Here is a 26,087-nt window from a genome sequence, read left to right as displayed (position 1 = left end):
GCTACTCTATCAAACAGTAAGCACGACTACAAGCCAAGTATACCTTTCTGTAGGCCTATAAGGCAAGAATACTTAATTATACTTTTCTTAAGTATATCTCGATCAAAAGATTAAGTACAAGTAGGCCTATAAGCCAAGTATACTTAGACTTTTCTGTATACTTGTCAGTATAAGTCAAGTATACTTAGACTTTTCTGTATACTTGTCAGTATAAGCCAAGTATACTTAGACTTTTCTGTATACTTGTCAGTATGAGCCAAGTATACTTATGTATACTTTTGTTAAGTATATCTCTGATAAGTACATAATAAGGAAAGTGAAAGTATACTCTCTTACTTTAAGTTTAAAAGAAGTATACTAATAGCACACTTGAATAAACGTATTTTTGGTAAGGCCATTATGTTTTACATGATGGAAAAAAAAAACGTTACTATAAACCGGTCATACGTCAAAAAAAGTCAGCCGAAAATCCCCTGAAGTAAAAGTGTAGGTTTGAAGTGGAGGAGTGTCCCAGTGGTTCAGATTCCTCCCTCTCATCTGGGCTCATTCCAGCTCATTGCAGCTTAGCTCCGGGGCTTTGGGTGAGGCAATGCGTCTGTAACCTGCAGACACAAAGCAGGATATGTTTGTGCAAGCCCATGTGACGTTGGAAAGAGGAAGCAAGCTGTTTAGTCACGTACCCTCATCTGCCTCACCCATCTATGGGACGTGAGGCCGTTTGGCTCACCGCCTTAGACGGCCATGATCACGCTACTGTGGCATGAGGCTTCTCTTCAAAGGGTTTCCATGAACAAAAATGAGGCGGCCATGTTGCTCGTCTGTTGCCACCAAGCACGTATAATTGTGGTGCAGTTGCCATATGATTGTTTCTGTAAAGCACACCTAACAATAGACGGGTTACTGTGCAACGCGCACAACTAGGGGGCAGAAAGCACGCTATGTCTCGCAGAGCCAAGCTCCAAAGCAGAAATGACGAGGAGTTGTTGTGCAGTAAACCGCACCATCCGCAGAAAAGATGGAACAAATGTGTAATATTCAGAGGGGGATCACGTGCTTTTGCTAAAAACAGAAGATTATGGATCCAGGCCTGATGGGCAAAAGCATTCTAGTCACACAGCGCTAGAAAAGCAGCAGGTGGTCATGTCCAGCTGTCATGCTCCACAGATCGATAAAATGAACAGATCAACAACGGGGTGATCGACCCACACTCTAAGGAAATATTTATATATATTTCGCGACTATGCTTTAAAACTTTAAAGTGATGCAAGACTTTGTTACGGGTCAAAAATTGCTGTAACGTTACGCAACTATGGTGGGGGAAAGCGCACTCTGGTATGCCGTAACGTTACATTTTGAAGGGAAAACATCTGGTAGTCTACCGGGGCAGCCAACACCAAGAGGCCGTGGAAGTTAACGTTCGCTAACGTTTGTTTAAATATGAATCGGACATGTCAGCAATACTGTATTGACTTTTGGCGTTATGTTTCCGACTGATGGCTAACGTTAGCTAGCGACCAGCAATACGTTATTTAATAGATAGCCGTGATCAGGGGTCTAATGTTAATGTTCACCTGCCCGACACACAAAAAGCTGCTGTGTGACTGGTTGTACAAATAACAAGACCAAATTCCAGTTTTATATCAACGTTGTACCTGTTGAGGAATTGCTAAGAAAAACGTGTCTGGCGGCGTCCATCAGGAGGGCTCACGTAACTTGAACTCCGACCCTTAAGTCAAATCACACTTATGTCTGATCTAACGTTACCCATTTCATAACAGGTGATAATAACAAACAGATCTCATACTAATACGTTTATGATAATGGTATCTAGTGGTCTAGTATAGTCAGCAAGAACGCACAAACAATGCGAAATCTACGTTGTTTACGGCTGCCAAAGTGCAACCCAGTAATGTTTGTATACAAGAAAAACCCGTCTATACAACAATATTCCCTTCAGAACATCACATGCTCTGACTGTAAACTACTGTATGAACACACCGTTTCCCCATCTCCGCTTTCTCCCAAAGCTCCACTCCTCATTGGAGTGAACAACACTAGGAAGTGTTTTATGACACAGTTAGGAAATGACTGTTGTGTTGGGGCCAAATAAACAAATTCTTTCCTTGAGGATCGGTGGGAAACAGTTGCCTAACGCTTTGATCCTTTTGGTTTCCACTCAGTCGTTGTTTGTGCGAGCAAATAGCTACACACTATTATGCAAGACGGAGGCATGCTGGGATTCAATTAAATCCTAAATGACCCCATTCTATAATAGGAAGATCCATTGATTTAAAGTAAAAGCTGCAGCAAAGCAAAGGCAGAGTTATAGCTACTGAACAGAGGCGACAAAGGTCTGAGAGGAAGCCAGACATGCACAGATGGCTCTGATTGGCAATATGAAGCATGTATACAGTAAAACCACCACAGTGTGACCCGGCGGACGGCCATCTCATTTGAGGCTAGCCACGAAGCCAGATGGAGTATAACGCTGTGTAGAACTTTTTTTTTTTTTATGTAAATTGAGACGTGAAGTAGCTAAATAAAGAGTGAGAGGTAGGTGACGGCCAGGGGAATACCCAGCATGTGACAGCGTCGCGGGCCTGATGAGATGATGACGTTATTTTTGGTACTTTCTGAGCCTGTTAAATTTTATATTGGCCATCTTTTATTCATGGCATCATTACAAATTCTCTCTGAAGTTTTCTGCCTAAGCCGAGCACAGCACAGGATGTCTTCTGAGTCTCCTGCATGAGAACAACATTCATGTTATATAACCTGTTTCAGCACAACTGCTGAGGTGAGCACCTAACTAAACTGTAACATGTTGCACAGACGCACTAAAGGGAGGTTATAACAGGACATACTGCCGTTGTAGTGACCTAACTTGCAGATTAATAGCTGCACAGACGAGGACGAATGTGCATGCTTTACAGAGCTCCTGTATATGTAACAGAGAGAGAGGTAACCATGGAGATTATCACGGTACCCCAACTACCATATATATCCTGTTTACGGTGCTATTTTTAGACGCAGATTTGCACAGCAAGGATTAGAGCGCAGATAAAAAAAAATTTGGCGAGCTCTGAAAGACAACGCCAAAGCATAACATCTGTCATATTAGCGGCTTCCTGTATTTTGATGTTCTATTGATTTTTTTTCCTGAATGGATTATATCCTGGTGATATCCTGGCATGATGCAGAGAAATGATGCACGGCGTATGCACAAAATTAGGCGTTTTAAAGAGCCGGCTTTGATTTGGGTATAAAATGGTGGAATTCAAATAAAATGGAGGGTCGACGGCGAAGGGGAAAAATGTGCTGGGCGGCTGGAATCTGGGGGCTGGAGGCTGCAGAGGTGATGTCATTGGGCCAGAGCAAGAGGCGAGTGAAAAACAAGTCTCTCTCTTTATTCTGATCCTCTTTGCAGTCCCAGTGGGGGTGGCGGGTGGGGAGAGGAGGGGGGGGGGGGGGGGGGGGGCCCTGGCAGTCGGCCAAGGCAAGGGCTGCTGGGAAATGGCAAAGGATGCCAAGCAGGCCCCACCGCCAACATTAGAAGCTCACATCTTTGTTCTCAGAAACCTGGTGTGCTGCCAAAGGCCTCATTTCGGCTCCATGGCATGATTACACTGGATGTAGGCCAACTACTGAGAGCTCGCTCTCCTTCCCTCCCTCCCTCCCTCGCTCTCCCTTTATGCTCCCTCCCTAGGCTCTCTCTCTCTCTCTTTTTCCACTGCCTTCAAAAGCTTTCTGCCAAACATGCAGCAGTTGCCATGGCTGCAGAGAATGGAACATAAAAAAGTGAGTAATGAGTCAGGCTTGGACCCAGATGTGCCACATGTGTATCCATTTAGAAAAAAAAACAAGATGGTAACATATCCCCTTAATCTGCCGGGCTCGTCTGGGGAGGGGGGGGGGGGGGGGGGGGGGGGGGAGGACACGACGACAGACAACTCGGTAAATAACAGAGGAAATATTCCCCGCAGAAAAATGCAAATGAACATTGTTTTCACATCCATTTTTTTAAACAGACGGTAGTTTCGGTTAGGTTGCCGTGCAGAGTCTATTTTTGCAACCAGGAACAGAAAGACATGAACTTTGCTTCTGTAATTCAGCTCGCATGCATCGTGAGCTGACGACATAATTTCCCGTCCAGTGGAAACCCCCAAACATATTTCAGTCAGACATTGATGTAAACAAACTTTCCCTGGCCTTTTGCAGCACAATCAGCACGTGGTTTGAACTCATTGAACTGGTATTTGAGGTTAGGTGGTCCGATTCATCAGCTACTATTAGAATGAGCAACATTAGCTGCACATATAAATGGCTTCTTTCTTATTGCCCTTAAAAGGCAGTTTCACCCCTGACTCATAGTTGTTATGTTTATCGTACTGAGCAGAGCTGTGCAGTCATTCCTGTTTTGTGAAAGACTCAGACAAAATGTTCAAAATGTCATTCTGCTGCACACAAACACACACATATTTATAAAAGGACAGTACAGTATAACTGCACTAGTTTCTGTATACATCAGACTGGCAATACCTCATCCAGAGTAGACTTGCATGGCCACGCCCCCTTTTGGGGATAAACACTCTTGTGTCGCTAATAGACAATAACAAACAGAAGAAGTTGAAACATGTCTCCAAACTATAAGCTATAGACCAGACCAGCATGGCGTCATCACCGACGCTGCGCTTCCTTTTGGGGGAAAGAAACTCGCTGTCACAGGAGAGTAAATGACGAAAAGCTGTTGTGTAGTGGGTTAACCGAGGTTTTCACACTTACACATACGATATATTCACTATCAGTGTGGAAAATCGCTAAATGATGCAGGTGACAGTGACACATCCAACTTCATTATAATCTTTATACAGCAGTATGAATATGTATGTACAGGAACGTTTATATTTGGACATTTTTTTCCTCCAGCATCTTATCTCGACAAAGGTTACATTTCTTTCTTTTTTTCTTGTTGAGCCAAAAAAGAAAAGAAGGAGTATTTCATGCGTTATGTAACCTCTTCCCTCTGAGCCAAAATAAAACTTTCCCAAAGTAGGCTTATTTATTACTGGAGCTCCTGTCTATTTTTGAGCTGCCTCGCTAGAAAATGGACTCTGACATCCCCGGCACAGCAGTTAACAACACAGCACTCGGATGTCGGGCATCATTTTCACATCGCTGCTGTCCTTTTCTGTATAACGCACAAAGTATTTACTCCTTTGCATGTATTAATTCAGCCAGAGTTGGATAAAACCCTGGTGAATAATACATAAAAAATATGTGTGCATAATTATGACTCCTTTATTTAGAAGATATTTCAGGCTTGCTATTGGAAGAAGATCAAAGCTTTTCTAGTAACATCTGCCTTGAAAGCAGAAGGGTATGCAAAGTAATTTATGTGATGTATAGAATACAAAATAACATGACTGTGAGAGGAGGGGAAACCAAGAATAGCAAATACTGACCTAATTGGAAAACTCTTCATTTTTGGGGGAAATTGTTTATGACTAGCATGTGGCTTATTCAGAGCTGGAAAAGTGGGGAAGATCATGGAGAAATGCAACCGTAATGCATCGTTTACATATGTTGTGGTTGCATTTGGAAAGCAATCTCTCTTCGGTTTTCCAGCAATTAAGCTCTAAACACGTTTACTTGGAAACAGACCTTTTTTGGTAGCGGTCATAAATCAGCCGAGGTTTCCCGTCTCGGATTCCACACATGCTTCCCTGCCCTCCCTGTGATTGTCTGGTGGTTTATGGGGGATGTTTCATCATATGCTGCGAGCGTCCGTGCCAGAGATGTCCTTCCTCCCCTTTCCATAAAAGTGCAAGTTGTCACGATGGTGCGGCATTCATTATCTGCTTGTGGTTTCGCGGGCCTGGCCCCCCCTAGCAGCTGGGGAGCATTGGTTGTCACATTCAGCCTCCCGCCGCGGTGAAAGATGGGCGGGCAGGAGATGAGCGCTGTCCTCCTGTCTGTGTGATAAAACCCCCTTAACCACAGTGTCTGGGCATCTGGGCACACGACGCCTCACCTCCCTCATCCACATCAAAGCCTCGTCTCAGAAAACAGCTCGCTGCGAGGAGCTGGAATAGAAAGTAGAGCTGGAATGACGAGTACAACCGTGTGTGTGTGAATTCACGGAGGATAATCACAGTTTATTACAACTCGGGTCTTATTTCTGTAGCTTTGGCCATTAATTACCTCAACCAAGGAGGTTATGTTTTCGGTTCGGTTTGTTTGTCTGTTTGTCAGCAGGATTACGGAAAAAACTACTGGCCCAATTTTCATGAAACTTGGCAGAAGGGTGCAGAAGAAGCTATTATGTTTTGGAGTGGATCTGAATCACGGGGCGGATACACAAATTATTTTTCCCTTTCGTTGACGTTGCGAGATGGGGCATTTGGCCTTGGGGAAGTCTGCACTCTCCAAGTGCCCTTCTGGCTCTATCTGTTGTGATAATATTGCAGCCTACATACAAAAGTAATCGCCAATATCTGGAACCTGACGTCGTGTGGCGCGGCAAGAACGTCAGAGTACCGGTAATGTCGGTAATGATCTCTTATAGCCATCACACAGGAACACTTCTATGCCAACCCGGTCTCACGGGAAGGCGTATGAATAGCACGACATTACAACGACATTACGCGTGTCATGAGGACACATTTTAGGCTTTTTGCGTGTCAATTGTAAGTCACGCTAAAAAAAATACCGCAACATCCGCTGTTAGGTTTAGGCAACAAAACCACATAATTAGGAAAAACATCATGGTTGTACGTAAACAAAATAAAATACGTACGGAAACACGCGAATAGGGCAAACAACGGACTTGAGAGGGACTTCATTTTCTGCTCAGGTAGACATTACTCCTCTATATCTTTACATAGCAAATATGTGTTTGCTGCAATATTAATGCTCTGAATATCACATTTAACACCATTAACTTTGTTTAAACTATATTATTTTGAAAAGATGAGAGCCCTTGTGGGTAAAATGTAATTATTACTGATAGGAATGTTGGCCAAAACTACAGAAATAAGACCCAAATTGATATAAACTGGAATTAACCTTCAAGACAAATTACATTTATTTTTATCCCATCTGCTACAGCCCTTATTTTTTATGGAAATGAAAGTGCTGACAGCCTGTATTTGGGAACTTGAGATCGCATGACCTCACACTGTAAACTTCATCTATGGCAAACTTGTTTTGCAACAAATATGAAAGATGTTGTCATGCATGCACGCAGTCATTATTCCTGACAGGCACATAGTGGAGTCTCACCACAACAAGCTCAGCCAAGGCGGTACAGTAATACTGTGGGAAGCACAAGGGATGAATAGCAGAGCCTTGACGCAACAGCAACGTCCCAAGGGGGAAACAAAAGGACGGAGCGAAGGGAGCGCTGTGGGAAAGTTCAGTGCCCTTGAAGGAGCCTGATAAGCCAGAGGTGATACGAACCCGCGAGTTTGTATTGTGCAAATTTGTAACGACTACGAGCTCGCTGCTGATAGGGAGCCGTCTTACACCATGTGTTTGCAGAAAACCTGCCTGTCCAAAGGTCACGTCGAGCTGGGTGTGGCGAACGTTATCTGTGTGATTTCAGTTTGTGATGGTCATGTAACACTGGGGCTGTATATTGGGGCTGTTTTACACAGTTGACATACAGGTTTGGACAGATTTTCAAACTAACATTTGAAAGGTTGTGATTACTTCTCCCCCTCCGTATGTTAAGTGATGGCCTCCACATTGTTCAGCCGGCTCACAGATGTGTAACTTGACCTTGCTCTATGCAAATCACATGAAAGCTCGCTCTCTCTCAACACAGAGGGATAAAGTTCACCTACAGCGCGTTGCCACACAATGGCAGGGAGGAGCCAGACGGCCTTGAAGCGGAAATGGTTTCACACTGACTGACAAGTCTGGCTACACCCAGGGTTGCCCTGAAGGACAAAAACACCCTCCTCATTTCTTTTATTTCCTACATGTACATATCTTTCATCGAGAAACATCTTTGCAGAGAGCTTTCCTTCCGGAGGCTGTGTGACGTGCACGTCTGTCTCCTCACATCAAAAACGCCGTTGCCTAACAACAAGACGAGCAAAGTTCACATGTAATTGCAGCTCTAGCTCACATGATCCCTGCCAAGTTAACCATTTACAGCGAGGAGGAAGAGGAGAAGCGTATTCTGGGTAAACAGGGTGCTGCGTTTGCTGTTTGAACTAGTTAACCCGGCTATTCACTCCCTCACCTCTCTGCTCATTAACACACAACATGCAGGGACATGAAACTTGTCGGGCTACACCGAGACAAAGCTCCTTCCTCCTGCCACACAACAATGCACACGGGGCAGTGCTCCCATTATGAAACCTCTCTGTCACAAGACAAGCGCCTCACAGGAATGCTGTTGTGACACATGCGCGCTGTTGACACAAGGGTTAAACATTGAACCGCTTACACACACTTTAGCTGCCAAAAGGGCGGGAGCTTCAACCGCTCCAGCACCGGTTGGTCGGCAGTTTAGTATTTATCTTTCCACTTTTGGCTGGCTGCGTCCTCCTCCGCCACCTCCCAACAGTCATCAGGTTTATCAAAGGAGAAGTCCTCTCTCTATATAACTGCAGCCAGGTGCAGCAGCACAGTGCAATACTCCACAGCAGATTGCCTCGTATTTTTGGAGCTTTTGCAGAGGTCGCTGAGTGCATGAGTGTGTTGAATGTCATGGGTTGATCTCTGGCTCGGCGCTGGTGCAGAGGGTTCAGCAGGAGTTCAGCACACATTCATTATTCATAGATTTTCTGTATACCAAATGATGGCACCCGGGGAGCCTCTTCTCTCTGAAAAGGTCCAAGTGCTTGAATGTTCTTCCACTATTTTTCTCTCTTTCAGATGTGGAGGAGCAGAATTTGAGAGGAGGTTTATGCATTTATGCGCTCTGGATTTTAAAAAGTGTTTTGTTTCTCGGATTTAGACGTTGCCACGCGCGATAAGCGCAGGAAACGTACCGGTGTAATTCTTTACAGAAGTTTAATGTGTGTTGTTGGCAACGCTTTGAAAAATCCCCGCTTAACAATTCTAGGAAAGCCGAGCCACCTGGAAATCTCATGACTTCCTGAATCTAATTCCAGGCCGAGCTATCAGACTGTCTGACTAGCAGCTTTCACCGAGGGGTGTAAACATTGAATGTCAGGCATGTTTGCCAGAGCCAGTGTTGAATCAGGCATTAGTACTCATGTAATGCCTGCAGTGAACTCAAATGCCCCGGCAAAGCCCTGATTATATTTTCTCCCTGTCTAACAGAGTTATAGCACACTGTGAACTCCAAGAGAAAGCTGGCACAGGCTGGACTCATGAACAGGCCTCTACGTAGTCTATTCTTGTTGTTTTCAAATGCAGCCTGCACTTTCCTCCGACCATATAATAACAGACGTTAGCTAAGGCTCGCCGTTTTGATAACCTGCAATTGTGAGCTGAAACGGCAACAGAAAAACAGAGTGAAGGTATGACACCGCTGAGGGAGAATCCAGAACAAAATCCCCTCTTGTGTCACTGCGCGCTGTGTTGGCGGACCGTGACCTCATCCAAAGTTTACACGCCTCACGCTGCTTTGTTATCTTTAAAAACTTGCAAAGCAGCACATTCCAGCCCTCAGCAGCGGCAACAAAAAAATGTCAGCGTGCAGATCCTGCTGCGCTTTGAGAAACGCGATAAGCAAATAAATGAATGCTACACCGAGTGAGCTGCAGCACATTTCAGAGAGTAAAAAAAAACACACACACATTCATAAGCAGAAGGGCACGAGATGTATGGTAGGTCAGTTGTGTGGACTCTGATTGGAGCTTTGCGTGTCTGCTTACTCAGCAGCATGCACCAAGCTTAGCTCGCTTTCAGTCTTTTTTTAAACAGACCACAGGGTAGTAAATAGCTACGAAGAGGATCACAGCCTTCACAGCTGATTGGCTTGATGCTCGCCTGACATAAACAGGAAGCCGGCCGTGCGAGTCAGAGAGGGGAGCGAACAAAGACGGAAGGACCAGCGACGAGCAGAATGTGGTGGCAAGACAAAGGAACGATGTGTAAAAGCCTGAGGGATTTAGAAGAAGAAAAAAAAAAACGGTCTTTCTGTTTGTGCCATGTGACTCACGGAGGAATTCAGCCTGTGATTCAGTCCTCTGCATCGTCAGCAGGCTGTGTGCAATGATAATGGTGATGAGGTGTATTGTTAACAGTAGGGCAGGAGACCACAAAATGATGCCATTCATAAACTGTAATCATATCATATTCCTTCTGTGGTTTCATATATTCACATGTTTACATATCATTTGGTAAACTATCTTAATCTTTGTATCCAGTTTGTTAAACTGTAAATAGTGTGAATGAGGTCATGGAGCAACTTCAAAATATCAGACCCGCTGCTGTGACTTTAGAAACAAAGCTCCTGCGTTTATTTACACCTTTTCAAAAAAGGACAACACCTCTAATTGTACACTTCTATTTCAGTCTCATGATGTGAGACTCAATTAATTCACATTTTTATTTTTTTATAAGGTTGCACAACTTTTGTAGCCGATTACGTAAGTGAAGCCAAAAGTGACTGAAATGATTCCACTTCTCTGTAATTCAGCCGTTTGGGTAAACACTACACAAGTTCCCTTTTTACATCTGCTTATATATTTGTGTATTTTCTGATAATGTCAATTCAGATATACAGTATATATATTTAAGGGGCGGTTTAAAAGCTGTTATCAAGTAGCCAAGAGTTAAAGGAGCTAAATACGGGATTGGGCGTCTTTCTATTGCCTCTTAGCGGCTCTTAACATGTCGACGACAAGCCAACGGCTCACAGCTCACGGTGCTAACAGTGAAACAACATGGCAAACAACAGTGAAAGTGCTGACAGATAACAATCTGTGTGTTCCAATAGCAGCCCGTTCTCATTCCCAGGACGTTAAATACCCAGGCTTTGTCACGGCCGCCGGTATGAAATGCACCGGGCGTTCCATAAACTATGATAAACCCAACCGCGGCATCAGTAAACGCTCTGAGAAAGTGCGCTGGGAGTGTGGTGACGTAGTTTAAAGAGCGAAAAAGACACGTTGGGCGAATGGGTCCAACAAACACAAGACTTTCATTCAGGATAATTGCAATTACAATCAGCTGTTCACTCTTGACCTGTGTTCACAACGTTCAGTGTGATTTTCACTGTACAAATGTAGTAGTTTAACTATAGTGGTTTTGATGCCGAAAATAATGTGACGCCAAGGGGCGTGACAAAGCGGTGGTGTTGCCAATACCCATACTACCATACTATTTAGTTTGCCAGAAAAAGATTTAGTATGTCCCCATACACAGTATGTCAAATGCAGTATGTCAAAAATACCAGGATGTCCTACTACACCCAGTCGCATTTTGCAGTATGCAAACCAGCATGCTTTTCTGGCTATTCTGACCCACAATCCTCTGCTCAGCAGATATATGAGCAAGAGGGTCAAAGTTCAAGGCGTGTTATGACAAAGTAGTATGTCCCAATTGTATGCATACTGCATGTAACAGTACGTTCTTTGTAATGGCAGCTGCAGTATGTACTAAAAGTAAAAACAAAAAGTATGTGATTTGGAACGTAGCCAATGTTTACCTGAGGGGGAATCAGAGGGTGGGTGCTACACTTCTGCAGCGACGCCGTCGGTCGGGACGACGCTATCAACTGTAACTGCCGTATGAGAGCAGTGCGACGCGCTCACATGCACTAAAAGCACGCCTGGCTGGCCCAGCGATGTCAACAAAGCAAGGCGAAGCTCAGATTACAACACATACAGAGGGAGAGTGACTTCATTCTCTGCTCAGGTAGACATTACTCTTCTATATCTTTACATAGCAAATAGTTGTTTGCTGATATATTAATGCTCTGAATATCGCACCTTTTAATAGTAAATCCGATGAAGCCTCTCTGCTACATTAGCTCTGCGTGCACGGCGCTGGGTTGTTGCATGCTTCTCAGCGGGCTGTGACAGGGCAAAGGCACAGAGTGGAAATAATGAGTGACATATCAGCACTGCTACCCAAAGAGCTTTTAGAAAAACACCCCCCCTCCCTTCCTCCCCTGTCAACCTACTGTCCCCACGCCTGGCTTTGAAGGTCAGATGAGAAACAAGAGAGAGCACTGCCGCCACCTTCGACTGACTGGTTCAAACAGGCCCTGGGAGGAAGGGGGTGGTGGTGGTGGTGGTGTGCGGGGCGTGGCGTGGCCCACTGAGCATGCCCAGTGAGGAGGAATGCCATGTGATGGCAACACAGTGGGCTCTCCCATCTGCTGATGCAGTGTGCACTTCTCGCCCGGGGCCCTTTTCCATCCAGTCTAGTGAGCAGCCAGATCAATTTACTGTGGAATGAACACAAAGTCAGCGGCCGACGCACGCACACGCATATCCACACATTCCTTATGTGGCGACGCAGAGCCCTGCACTGCAGCACAGACGAGCACGCAGAGGAATTTACTCATGCATGCAAAAAAATAGTGAGACAGAGGTTGAATCAAAGGGGCTGATATATTATTCAGGGAAATTCCCTCTCTGCCACAGCTGAAGCTTGCAATGTTTTAACCTCGCTGCACGCAACGCTCAAAAACAGGCGCGTCGATACTCTGGCTACTTTCCTCCATCCAAATTCCTGCAACACACTGCTGACTCATCTGATCCGCACAGGCAGAGGTGCCTTCATTTATCACCGGCGATGGCTGTCGATGGCGTTTGCAGGATGAATGGCGCTGACTGACATTTTCATTGTTGAGCCGCGTGCTATTTCATCACCCCTGTTTCGCTAAAACGCCAGAACAAGACGCATCATTTGTGGGGAATGCTATCATCTGTCTCCACAGACACACACACACACACACATGCAAAGTGAAACCACATGTGTGTGTGTTTTCTCCTCTTATGAATAATTGAAGAGCCTTGTGTAGTTGAGCAGGCGCTGACTAGGCACTCAGGGTGGCACCCTTAACTACTGTGACAAAATGGTGTAGCGTGAAAAGTGACATTTAAGACATATTGACGCTAAGGCGTATTGTCAGGCTACTTAAATCGCCTGTCTGCGACAAAGGAGGCGGACACACAGCTCGAGTAAAACTTGCAAGGTGTTCGAGCTCAAGAAATGTTAATTTCCTCTGCCGAATGCAAATCAAGGTGTGAGTCGCTTCTATCTGCTCGCTCTTACATTATATGAATAATTGAAACATATTGTGGAGGTCTAATGTGTTCTTTTATTTGCAGAGTCACGCCTGTGCTTTATGATATGCTAATGAGCCTCCCCTTGAGTAATTGAGCTGTGCTTTAGATCATCAGCCCGGGCCTAATGGCGCATTGTCTGGAGGATGATCAAAAAGCAGCCGAGACGAGGAGGAGATGTTCTCCGATGATCCACAGATGACACCCATAATGAGGCACTCGAAGGAGTTTTCAGGCGTGACGGACACTGCGGCCGTTTCAGTCACGATATCCCGCCCGGGGAAAGCAATCGAACTTCATCTCTAGATTCGTCTCTTGACCCTCGATCGGATGAGTGAAATGCCCTTCGCAAGCTACGTCCTTCATGTCCCTCCCCCTCTTTGACCCTCAACCCCAAACCATTACAGCCCACTCCAGACCGAGTGCTGCAGTCTCTTCGCCACCCCTTCCTCTCGCTCGAGGCTTTCTAAATCAGGAACATCTGACATGCTCGCCACCTACTCATGTGTCAACTCCCTGTGACCTCGAACCACCCTCCTTACAGTGAAATGCTGCACACACTAATCTTCCTATAATACTTTATAGCAGCCCCATGTTCAAACACAACCCGTGACCACATGTACACGCAAACAATGCCAACAAGAGACAGACAGCTGCAGTTCAAAGCTTAGCAACAGCTGTGCTCCATTGTCCGACCGGGAGCCGACTGACATTTGAAGCCGCCGATGGCCGCCTCTAAACGCTTCTATTCTTTCTCTCGCCTTCCCTCTTATTTGCTCCCTCCGTCCGCTCCTCTTTTGTCCTCCACCGCCAAACACTTCTCATTCCTGTGATGTTTTTGGTATCGCTGAGGTCTGCCTAGACACCGCAGTGTCTCGGATTCTCACACAGTAACCGGGGAAGCGCAGAATATGCTCCTTATTTGCCTCCCACAGGAGGCAGACACTCAATCCAACCTCTTCACTGTCAAAAAGGCGTTGGAGATATACTTGGCAAGCTGTGTTTTGTGTCGTCCCCCCCCCTCCCGTTGCCCCCCCTCTTTTTCCTCACTCTCAGTGTGTGTATGTATGTATCTTTCAAGCCCCTTCATTTCCCAGAAAGGAGCCCAGGATTTATGAGTGCATGAGCCGCCGCGAGCGACATCTCCAGAGAAGGATGAGTGTTTCCTGCAAACAGTCGGGGAGGGAGGCGCTGCTGTGTGTGTGGGGGTGGACAGCTCCCATAGAAACACTATCCAGTAACACTTGAAGAGCGTCATCAAGGGGAGGTGTGTGTGTGTGTGTGTGTGTGTGTGTGTGTGCATGGAGGGGGCGTCTTTCTGAGAAAAAGCCCATGAGGCCTGCAGACCTGTGATTGACAGTTACCTCTGCTGATTACTGCCTCTCAGGGACACACTCTCAACGGCAGCTGCTGTTTCAAACTCACCCTGAACTTGTTGCTAACTTCAGGTTCACTCAAATATGTCCAAAAGTAAGTTGACAGCTTAAGCATTTTATCCAAATCCTCCTCTCTGTCTTTGTTTTTAGAAACACTTTGCAGAAATCTGACCCAAAAGGACTGCACGTTGCCCAACAATCCTGCTGAACCGACATGTATTTGCAAAGTAACCGAGCCCTTCATCATCATCATCGCTCTCTCTTTATCCTCCGCCGTCGGGTGCGGACGTGAGGAGTAACAGTGACCTCATGGTGAGTTGTGTAAGAGCGTGGGGAGAGGCTTGAAAACCGAAGCCATGGGAGACAAATGAAAGTGCTGATGCGCCGAAAAGCGAGCCAGAGTTTCTGGAGGCATGCGGATACAAAAAAATAAAAACAGCAGAAGTCAGAGAGGACAGACTGGGTCCGGACTCATGGGGGCTGTGTGGACAGTGCGTGGTAAAGGGCCAGATATGGAGAGAGGGGGGTAAAGGGTTAGGTTTAGAGGGGGGGATCTATTCCAGTAGAGAGAGAAAGGTCACAGTGTAAGCTGATAAAGGCAGGAGGCAGAGCTTGGGGCTGCTTCCAGGCCAGCTAGTCAGCTGATGCCTGCAGCTGTGTTTGGAACATCAATATGAGCCTTGTTCAGCCCCCCCTCCTTCCTCCCTCCCTCTCCTGCTCACTCGGCATCCCCTCTCGCCGCTCTCCCCTCCTCCCTTCACGCTGTTTCCTTTTTTTTTCCAGCTCTGATTTATGAAAGTAGGGCATGTGCCCATAACTGCTGCATCAAGGCACATGGCTGAGCCTCCAGAGGCACTAAGGCTCTGTTTACATCAGCCCAGACAACTGCACCGCATTGCACAATCGCCACAGGCAAAGCTCTGTTATATAAAGACGAGGCCACGTTGGCACCGTTGTTTTTGTTTTTCTGGTTCGCCCTGTCTCCACCTGTAATTCCTGAACCGCACAAATCCGGGCGGACACGCTTGTCCTTTGATCTTTGATGTCACTTAACGCAACCTTTAGCCGAGGACTGAATGTGTCAGCCCGAGCGTCACATTTCACATTTCCCCGGCTGAAAATGCATCAAGCATATTTGGATCAAGCGGCTCGGGAACGGCTCCAGCAACTGTGGAGTTTGTTGTTCTCAGCTATTTCACTCGCTCCTGTGCAGGATTTCGGCAGGCTTTGTGTCGAAGCAGTGGAGCATGAGAATATTCTAACAAAGAGAGCGACGAATGCTGTGATTTCAGTCTGAGAGCATGCGTGTTTGTTTGGGGATGACAATTAGTCCCAAATGAAGCGCCGAGGCACTTCATGATCAGTTTCCATGGCAACAAATCAGACTGCTCAGCCGGGGGAAGACAGAAAAAATGTGTTCTTAATGACGAGCGGGAACAAAAGCATTTGAGCCAGAAGCCCGAGGCAACACTGATATGACAGTAAAAAACTGCATAATCATGTTGTTGTGAGTATGAAGGAAGGAGGCAGATTTAAGGTTGGGTCGGGATGATTCATGAGAGCATCTGTGTGAGTGAGCCGGTCAGAGGAGTAGGTGGATAGTAGGGAACATATCGTCCTCCTTTGTTTTTAATCATCTCACACACAGGTGGGGTTTCGTGGGTGTAACCTCACTTTGAAAGAATCTTAATGTCCAACTATTATAAACTAATACAGGCCACGTTACCACAGTGCAGCTCAGGAGTTCAGTGTAACCTTCCCCGTCCGTATGCTAAACCAGTGCTGACTCAACAGTGGGCCGTTCGCTGCAGCTTCATGCCTGCTGGCTGAACCACAAGGACACACGATCATTTACAGCTGAGGGCTTTGGAGCTGGACTGTTTCCGGTATTTCTGCCTGCTTGTGAGTCATTACATGCTGCATGCCCTCTGTGTAGTCATGTTATAGAGGCAGGGTCAGTGCAGCCACACACACACACTCATTACTCCAATTTTCTGTTCTTAAAAGGAATTATGCTGCTGTTTAGTATGGAGCACGTCGCTTATGTTATGGCTTATTTTGTTTGTGTCTTTTCCAGAGAGTAGAGCTGCTTTGTTATGCACCCAAGTATTAATATTCTCTGGCAGGAAGGTGCACACAGAGAGAGCGAGAGAGAGAGAGAGATGAAAAACATATTTTCACTAACCTAAATAAACGCTTTTTTTTTTACCCTCAGAGATATTTTCCCCCTCATGCTTCCAGTCTTTGTTGCTCGCCGTCTTTGTAGAAGTCCTCGTATCCTCGCCGCTCCCTCCCTCCCTCCTTCCTCCACCCACCCCCTCCTCCCGACGCCCACGCTCCTGTCCTCCACTCTCATAACTCAGCTGTTACTTGGCAACGTGGTCCCAGCTGGACCCAGCATCAGCCTCGGTTGCCACGGCGACGGAACGCACCACATGCAGACACGGTAAACATGTTGGTTTTTTTGGAAGCCAGCGCTCCTATATGCACAACAAAAACCCACATGTGTATTCGGCTCTGTCGGTGCTGTAGCATCCATCAAAGGGAGCAACGCCCAGATTAATCAACGTGGGAATGATTGCCAATATAATCTCATGCACCTGCAGCATCTTTGCACCTGCGTTCAGGGGTAATAAAAAAAATAGATTTGGATGTGATGGGATTGCTGATTCTGCATTGTGATTCCTCCATCCACCTCTTAATATTTTCACCTCACGTCTTGCGTCACCATAAATTTACAGCCGAGATCCACTCGCAGCCTCGAGCATATATGGATCGGGGAAAACAAACCTCTCTTCTCCACGCTCTGGGTAACACTGCATCTGTCGCCATAGCAACCGGATCCATCATCTGCGGGGGGATCAATTGATTCATTATTAAGTGAGGCGCAGCCCTCCTTCTCTGCTTCCCGTTCACGTCTACTTACTCTGCCTTCAAGCATCCATTATTGCCCACTCGCCGGGCTGAAGAATGGAGAGCTGTCGAGTCTCCCTAGCACAAATATAATTCTACAATTTATCTGAAAAACAGTGTGTTTGTTGACCAGCGTGAAAGGCACAGGGACGGTAGAAAATGCAATTTGTACAAGATGTTCTCTTCATTCTGTCACACATCTAAAACAAAAACAGATCGGATCCCACATGTTAAGGAGGATAAAGACAGATAGATAACCTTAAAATCATCCACACGTGGTAGGGAATGTAAAAGAGGTGGAGGAATGAGGGCGTGAGGGTCTTTGTTGCACAGACAACATGAATTAGCATCAGCTCAAGCTTAAAAAAAAGAAGGGAGGGATAAATGTAACGCGACACACATAGCCTGTTGAAAACACTGCTTTCTGGAGCAGAGCATTTGTAGCTGTGGGGGAAGACACGCTTTGATGATATCCCCCTCTTACTCCAGTCTGTCCTGCATCGTGTGGCTGCACACCTAGCCTGCAGGCACTGGGATGGGTGGGGAGGCTCCAGTTTCTAGGAAGGAAAGCCGAGGGAAGGGAAGACAAATGTATATTATTGGAAAATGTGCGCTAAATGGATGATGTCAGCTGCGGCACTTTGACATTTTAATGTCATCTCTGAGGGAATTACATCATTAGCCCTCTTTCCTGGCCTGGCTCAATGCTGGGAAACCTCCTAATGGATGTCAACAAGCTGTCCCTCTGGAAGAATGGAGCGGGGGGAGGGTTGGGAGGGAGGGTGCTTTCACTAAGCTATATGAGAGAGAGAGGCCTCACACTGAGCGTCATCTGGACTAAAAGCCTACAGTGCATTTCTCGCCACAAGATTAACTCAATCTGCGTTGCCGTGCTTATCAGACAAAGTGCAACTCATCAACGAGCTCCACCCTCCGCCAGCCCCCATGCCGCCGCTGACCCCAAATGACCCCGACGTGTAATAACTCCGCGGCGGAGTTGTTTGTTAATTATTTCATGCATTTATAATTACAGGAGCACATTGAGTTGGCAGCGTGCGAGTCTCCGCAACGATTGTGCTCCTTTCAATTTGAAAAGCTGTCAGCGGTCGCCGCTGCAGCCGCCCGGAGATCAGATGCTGTATCCAATAATTGATTCATTAATCATCTACGAGCCCATTAAATTCAAATCAAGTCCAGGAATGCGGGGCTTTCTGGGTGAAACTAAATGGTAAAGGACTTATCTGTCTGATTGACTCCCTCTACCCCGTGAAATAATTTATGGAGAGAAACACCTCAGACTAGATAAAAAAAAGCCTTTTATATGCTAATAAAAGTAGTGCTGTGGATTGAAAACAAACATAAGTCGCTCATATTTTAGGCAATAATATCAAATCATCACAGTAGCTGCAAATAGACTTGCAAACAAACACGGAGGGAGATCAAGGCTTTAGCGTAAAATAGGTCAGATGGGGGATATTGATGTAGCTCGGTTGCATCTCAAAGCAAACTGGGGATGTGTTACTGTGAGCTCACGTGGCGCTACGCTGACATAAATCAACAGTGTGTGTGTGTGAGAGCTGAAATATAAGAGCTGAAATGGGGAAGAAAACTGTGAGAACAGTCCAATCAATGCCATGTAAGGTGATCAGACGGAGAGAATAGAATAACGACTGCTGCTTATATCGATAGTGAATTCAGCTGCACGATGGATCATCTCAGCCTTGAGGAGGATTTGGCGGCGAGTGAAAAGCCGAAGGATAGGAAAGAGCAGCTTAGGTTCGCCGAACAATCGCAAGGCTGACCGCTATTTCAAATGGATTGGGGGCAGAGGAGAATCATATATCCAGAAGGATACAAAAAGAGCTAGCGTGAGAATCAGATGTTGCGTACGACGTGGATCTATTCTCCGCGTCACCCTCTTGAGGACGCTCAACTCGCCGCTATTATCACTGACTATATGAGCCTGTAATCTCCCTCCCCAGTTCATTGAGAAAAGCAGATTTTAAGTGACAAATCCAGGGTCCCAGATGACAAATAAGTCAGGAATTTGCTGTGATAAGTCACGTTATGGTGCGGCTCCTTATAGACTGGAAATGGGAGGATATCTGTTTCACTTTCTGCTCTCCCTCGTGATCAAAGCATGACCCAGAAAGACCCACGACTGGCCGGACTCATGATCAGATTGATTTTTTTTCTTCCTTCTCTATGACAGCGTTTAACTTCTCATGCATAACATTCCAAACTACGCCTTTAATGTATGAAGACGCCCGTCACTTTTCATGCATCCTACAAAAGCAACCAGTGCTTCCTGTCTCTCAAGTTAACAAGTTACTGTACTCTCATCTCTAAGCATGCAACATCCATATGCAGACTGAAGCTGGTTACATAAACAACGGAAAATGTAAAATAGTTCTGCATGCACACGCTGTCATAAAAATAGTGTGCATGAATGAATAACATTAAACGAGTGGGGCAGATAAGCTACCCCCTTATGTGCTCGCCTCAGATTCAAATTTAGCTTTGCGTAGGGAATTGATGAGACACAGAGCTCAAAGCCAAAGTCTTCAAAGACCGCGGTTACACAAGATGCAAGGCGTCAAACCCACTTTGTAGTTCTCGGGTGAACGAGTGGGTTGTAGCTGCCGAGCTGCACAGGGTGATACGGCAACAGAGTTTCTACGAGCCCAAGAAAAGATGATAAAATACAAAAGTTACACCAAGGTTACATCGCGTGTAAAGGAGAGCAGGAGCGACCTTTTGTTTTTCCTTTTTAGATGATTGTAGTTGTGGGAGTTGGGGTTGCTCTATCATGTTTCAAGGTTAAGCTTCCCCTTTATCGTTGCCATAAAACATAGCAGGTGTGGGAGAAAGAAGAGAGCGGGAGCGCCGAGGGAGAGGGAGAAGAGAACGACACGGAGAGATAAGGAGAGAAATAAAGAGCTGATGGTATAATAGTGCAAGCGAACGGTTTCATCACACTCAAATCGAGGCACGCTGAGGGAGGGGAGCCTTAAAGGAAAAGTTCGACATTTTGAAAATTATTCACTTTCTTGCTGAGAGTTAGAAGAGCTACCACTCTATATGTCGGTACACCACGTACTGTATGAAGCTACGGCCAGCAGCAGTTGGCTTAGCATAAAGACTGGAAACAGCTAGCTCTGTCCAAAGATAGCAACATCCGTCTATCAGCACCAGGGGGTTCGAGATTTGGGAACAGGAAACAGACTTCGACACAACACCAGTCAAGAAATAGCCCAGCACACAACCCCCCATAAAAAATGTTGAATTGGCATTTCAGCCCGGCATTTCTCGTGAAATGGCGTATTAATGACACGATGATGCGCAAGGCATTTAGCGCGCCTTTCCTGCTTTTCGTGTGTCAATCGTACGCCATGTAGTCTGTACTGACTGCAATGTAAACGCATCTGCGTAACAGTCAGAGCTAGTGACGTAGAATAGAAAGCGAGAAAGACTGCTTATTGCGGGCGTAGACCGGTGAGGTTAAATTAGTATTCACTATGTGGAAACTAGTTTGAGATGAATCCCGACTATTAGGGTTGAAGGAAAAAAATACAGCATAGTATGGCGATATTTTGCGTGGCAATATTATATCGATACACAGACATCAAGTATTGATCTTTTATTATTCTGTATAAACTATTAACCTCTTAACAATCCACTACTCTGTCTTTCAGAGGTTGTAGCTGAATATCACGATATTTTTGACCAAATACCTCGATATCGATATTGCAACAATATTGTAGGGTTGACTATTGGTGTGTTCACAAAATATTTAGACAATACGATTTTTGATAACTTATCAGTAATTTGGATATAATGTGGGTAAAGGAAAATAATAGAACAGCTAGAAGTGTATGTTCAGAAAATTACATCACTGTAACGCCGCCTTTAAAACCAGGAAAAGACAACACTTATGCCATATTACGATATCCAAAATCTAAGACGATATCTAGTCTCATATCACAATATCGATATGATATCGATATATTTCCCAGCCCTAGTTCCAACCATGTCATGTCAGCTTAACGCTAAATAACGCTCCAAAGTTACACAAAATTTTGGCGAGGAAAAACTGGCATGGACATTTTCAGAGAGGTCCCTGACCTCTGACCTCAAGATATGTGAAAGAAAAGTGATGAAGAGAGTGAAAACTGTATCTTATTGAATAAACAGATGTTGACAAACTGCAAAATTTGCAGTTGAAAAAAGGTAATAAATCACAATATTTAATACTCAGCATATCGCAAAACGTTTAAAATCGCAGTAAGATCGTATCGTGACTTAAGTATCGTGATAATATCGTATCACTGGGCCTCTCCACTCCTACTGACTATTGTTCTAGTCCTACAACTAAAGAACTGGTTTTTAGTTTCCAATCCTTCCTCCTGAGAAACCATTTGACTCCCTCCCAGCCCCAGGCCTGTTGTGAAATAGCATCTCACATTACCACATCATTATTAATATTGCATTCTTAATGGCAGTCTGCAGCAGCAAACTATTTGTCTTGGTAACGCTGAGAGCACTAAGCGGAAGTAGAGGATTGCTACATTCTTGCGGAGGCCCCACATTCCCCAGAGCACCACAGCGGGGTTGTTGTAGCTCGTACAGATCCTCCTCTGCTTCCCCCTCACCCCCGACCCTCCCCCTCCAGCATCCAGCTTCCTGTGCAGCAGCATGGCCGCTCAACCCTTCCCTTCCCTGCACCGAGCTCGGTCAAGCTCCAGCTCCCCGTACCCCGCAGCTCCAAATACATTATTTACACTCTCCTCCCCTCCCTTCAGCTCAGCTCAAAAGAATCAGGGCAGAGGGAAATAACACCACTGTATAACCCCCCCACACACACACACACGCACACACACAAGCTCAACCCTCCCTACACCAGCACCACCCCACCTGCTCGCTCTTTTCTCACTCTGCAGGATGAAAATACAGTGCAGGACTGGGCTGCGACAATGGGAAACTCTGTGAGGCCCCAGCCCTCCCATTAATCCCCTCTGACATGCCTCCCGAGGGCAGGGATTTGCTACAAGTCAATGCAGGAGACCTACAGTATGCAAAACAAGCCTGTCTGACTCTCATGATTTTCAAAGCCACTGCACTGCCTGTGAGACAGGAAGGCAGATCAGAGAGAAAGAGAGAGAGAGCAAGAGAGAGAGAGAGAGAGAGAGGGAGGGGGAAAAAAATAACTGTGCACACAGTCTGCTTGGTTAACCCTTTCCTCACCCGCCTGTTCAGTGTACGTGTCACTTCCCTCTTCTAGTTTCACTCCTAGCCTAGATTGCACAGATAATACTGATGACAGATGACAGGATGAAAAGCGAGATATTTTTTTTCTCCCGTTCAGCCTGGCTGCTGTTATCCTCTTTGTCTCCCTTTCATGACAAATTTAGCTCGGAGGCAGGCTTGTTACCATAGACTGTATGCAAGAAGTGGACGTAGTCACCGTGACGTCACACATTGGTTTGTGGACTGACGTTTTGAAGCCTCGAGTTCTGCATTTTTGGCCGTTGCCATCTTTTGCAACCAGAGGTGACATGAGAGGGTGGAACTAAATCCAACCGAACCACACCTCTTCCTAACTGGACGCGTTACGAACGAGCGAACATCTGGTTGTCTCAGTTTTAGTCGGTCTACGGTCTGTTATTTCCTTATAACAGATCGTTGCTATGGGTGCAGTTCTGCTGTCGAACTCGATCGTTTTTGTGTCAAATTATTGATTTCTTAAGTAAGAAGCTGTGTAATAAGCGGGACAGCTAGCGGGTCATTATTGACCACGTCGTGCATCACACTGTCTGGGTTTATTTCACAACAATGACCGGCCCGCTGCACATTATCATATTTATAGTGCTCCTTGTATTGTAATGTATTATATGTAATGTCTTGTTTTTTATCTGGACCTTGATTCTGCAATAAAGTTTGAATTGAATTGAATATCCTGAAAATTAACTGAAAGGGTTAAAACACCCAGACTGGACAACGCCGTGGTAGCGACCTGTCAATCACAAGGTAGCCACGCCCTAAAGCATACCGTGCTTTACGGTCTACTTGAGAAGTAGGGTCATTTTCTCAGACTTCCTTTTGCAACCAGAGGAGTCGCCCCCTGCTGGCTATTAGAGAGAATGACAGTTTAAGGCACTTCCTCGTAAGCTTCACTTTTCAGAGTTGCCCACTGTTTGTTACCAGACAAAAATATAAAAAAACACCCAAAGTAAACAGGAATTCACAGCTCACGTGACGCACTTACTTCTCTCTGGGCAGAGTGGTGCTATTGAATTTCCGCTTTATCAGGGATCTGGTGATGAGGAGATAGGTGGAGGCTGGAGGCAGGGTGGGGGGGCAGGATGACATTAGAGAGTGTTGGGGGGTCGTCTGTCCACACCCTGCAGCTCACTGGGAATGTAAACAACAGGCTGGCTGGGTTTACACATGGAGGAGGGATGAGACCTGCATGGAGGAAGGGCAGCAGTAAATTACGACGGGGGGGGAGTAGGAGAGAAATGGAAAACAGTTGACAGCAAGACATTGCCCCAAAGAGGAAGAGAAATCCGCCAGGATTTGTAGCCTGCTTTAGATTCACGTGATTGGCTCCACTGTTGCCTCCCCCCCCCACCAACCCACCACCACCACCACCACCACCACCACCACCCACCCCTCTCTCTTTTTTTCCACCCATCCTTTGAGATGGAAAAATGGGTCATCTGTGTGGAAGTTAATACTCTGAGCACGTACAGTGCTGCTTTATTTTAAGGACGTGCCTTGGAAATTTTTCTTCTTCATTCCCCTCACTGGTGAATGACACAGAGAAGGCGCTGGGTAATTAATATACCGTGTTGCTGCCGTGCACACAAGTGGCAGTGCAGAGGAGAGCAGTCTTTATTATAGCTGCTGCTGCTGGCACAGCCTGGACATGTCTCATATTTCTCCCCCCCCAGCCTGCCCTCGCCATGACAACGTACAGTAGGCTGCATGACATCAGCAACAGGGCACAGACAGTGCAACTCTGAGCATCATCAGGCTGGTGGGAAAACATGTTCCAAAACACAGGAGGACATCCATCCGTCCGTCCTCTGTGGACGCCTCCACCTAACAGTCAGTGGCTACGAACACCTCCCTGGGAGGTTACTGCTCAGAGGTAACGCTCTCCAGCGTCGACTGGTGCTGCATAGTGTGCTGCTTTGCAGAACTACGTGAAGCTGCCATAGCAACCGCATACAACAGAGTTATTTCTGGCTGCCTTAAACTCCCAAACACAGCTGCTCCTACATAACCAGACATCTCCACCGGCCAGATCTGTGTATGTATGGCACGCGGTAACACAGAGCAGTAATCAAGCCATGACATTCAAAGTGGAATAACACAGCAAAAGGTAATTACTGCTGTGGATAATTTGTTGACAGGATTTCCAGTAATGAGTTGTGGAGCTCAAGCGATTATAAAATTCCCAATACAACATTTGACATACGATCTGAATCCATGCAAACAAATTACAATGGCAGCTTTGGTCTGCTCCCTACGCCTTATCCCGGGATGTTAATGTTGCCTTCAATAACAGGTTATTTCCTGTAATGAAGGAACAGGCTGCATCTGTCATCGTGAGCACATTAGAAAAAAAAAAAGGATTACAAACTGTTAAAAATCACCCCTCCCTACTGAGCACATGGTCTCTGTGCTGCAGGCACAGCCATTGTTATTGCTGTCAACTGGAAACTGTTGTGCTCTCAGCTCCCTCCATTCAGTTGTCCTTCAGTACAACACCACAGACGTCTGCACACACACTGCCTGGAGCAACAGTTCCCCCTACTGCACAACAACAGGGAGTTTCTTTATTTCCCCTTTTCCTTTCACTGCCTGCTTCATCAGATATTAAGAGCTGACTCATAATCCATTCATACAAAGTCAAATAAAAGGATGACATTAAATTAAAAGAATGGCAACAAACGCCTCATTGAGTATATATTTATTTTTACTCAGAATTGAGGACACAGACTTTGTTTTAGATGAAAACAAAAGATTTGCTGTGTCATCCTGAAATCAAACAGAGTGTCCTGGCTTCATGTCAAGGCCCATTTCACCTGGTTTGGACTTTATGATGGCATGATGCTTTCAGAGCAGGCAGGAGGCTACAAGGGCCAGTTGCATAACCTCAGCATAAGACTAGTCTTGGCCTTGGACTGGTCTGAGATTGTCAGGTTAGACTAGTCCAAATAAACCTGTCTGTTGCATAAATATTAAAACTGACTTAGTTTGTGGTATAAAGTATAAAGCCACCTCTCCTCCTGGCTAACCCTGAGGCGTTGTTGCTATGGCAACAATTCTGTTAGAAGGTCAGTTCAACTATTTTAACTGTTTATTTATTACTTTGTTTGGATTCTTGTACCATATTCTTAAATGTTTCTGAACATCTTTAACGGTTCTAAAGACCATTGGATTTATGCTGTTAACCTTTTCTGTTATATTATCCCATGGGCTACTTGGTCTGGTGTCGCTGTTGCATCCACCATTTTTTCTCCTCTGAAGTGTCTTATTTCACCCACGATGCATTGTGCGCCAGGCTATC

The 26,087-nt window shown here is 45.7% G+C and overlaps 1 long non-coding RNA gene across 1 annotated transcript; it reads right to left on the bottom strand.

Moving 5' to 3' along the window:
• Positions 1-3,405: 3,405 nt before the first annotated feature.
• Positions 3,406-24,480, bottom strand: LOC119496144. Its single transcript, XR_005208652.1, has 2 exons — positions 23,775-24,480; positions 3,406-6,083 (listed from the first exon to the last, which is right to left on the bottom strand). It is a non-coding gene; the product is annotated as an uncharacterized LOC119496144 (long non-coding RNA).
• Between the last annotated feature and the right edge of the window lie 1,607 nt (positions 24,481-26,087).

Source organism: Sebastes umbrosus, chromosome 10 (assembly GCF_015220745.1).
Source record: "Sebastes umbrosus isolate fSebUmb1 chromosome 10, fSebUmb1.pri, whole genome shotgun sequence".
Classification (NCBI taxonomy): Eukaryota; Metazoa; Chordata; class Actinopteri; order Perciformes; family Sebastidae; genus Sebastes; species Sebastes umbrosus.
This window is presented reverse-complemented; position numbering and strand designations above follow the sequence as displayed.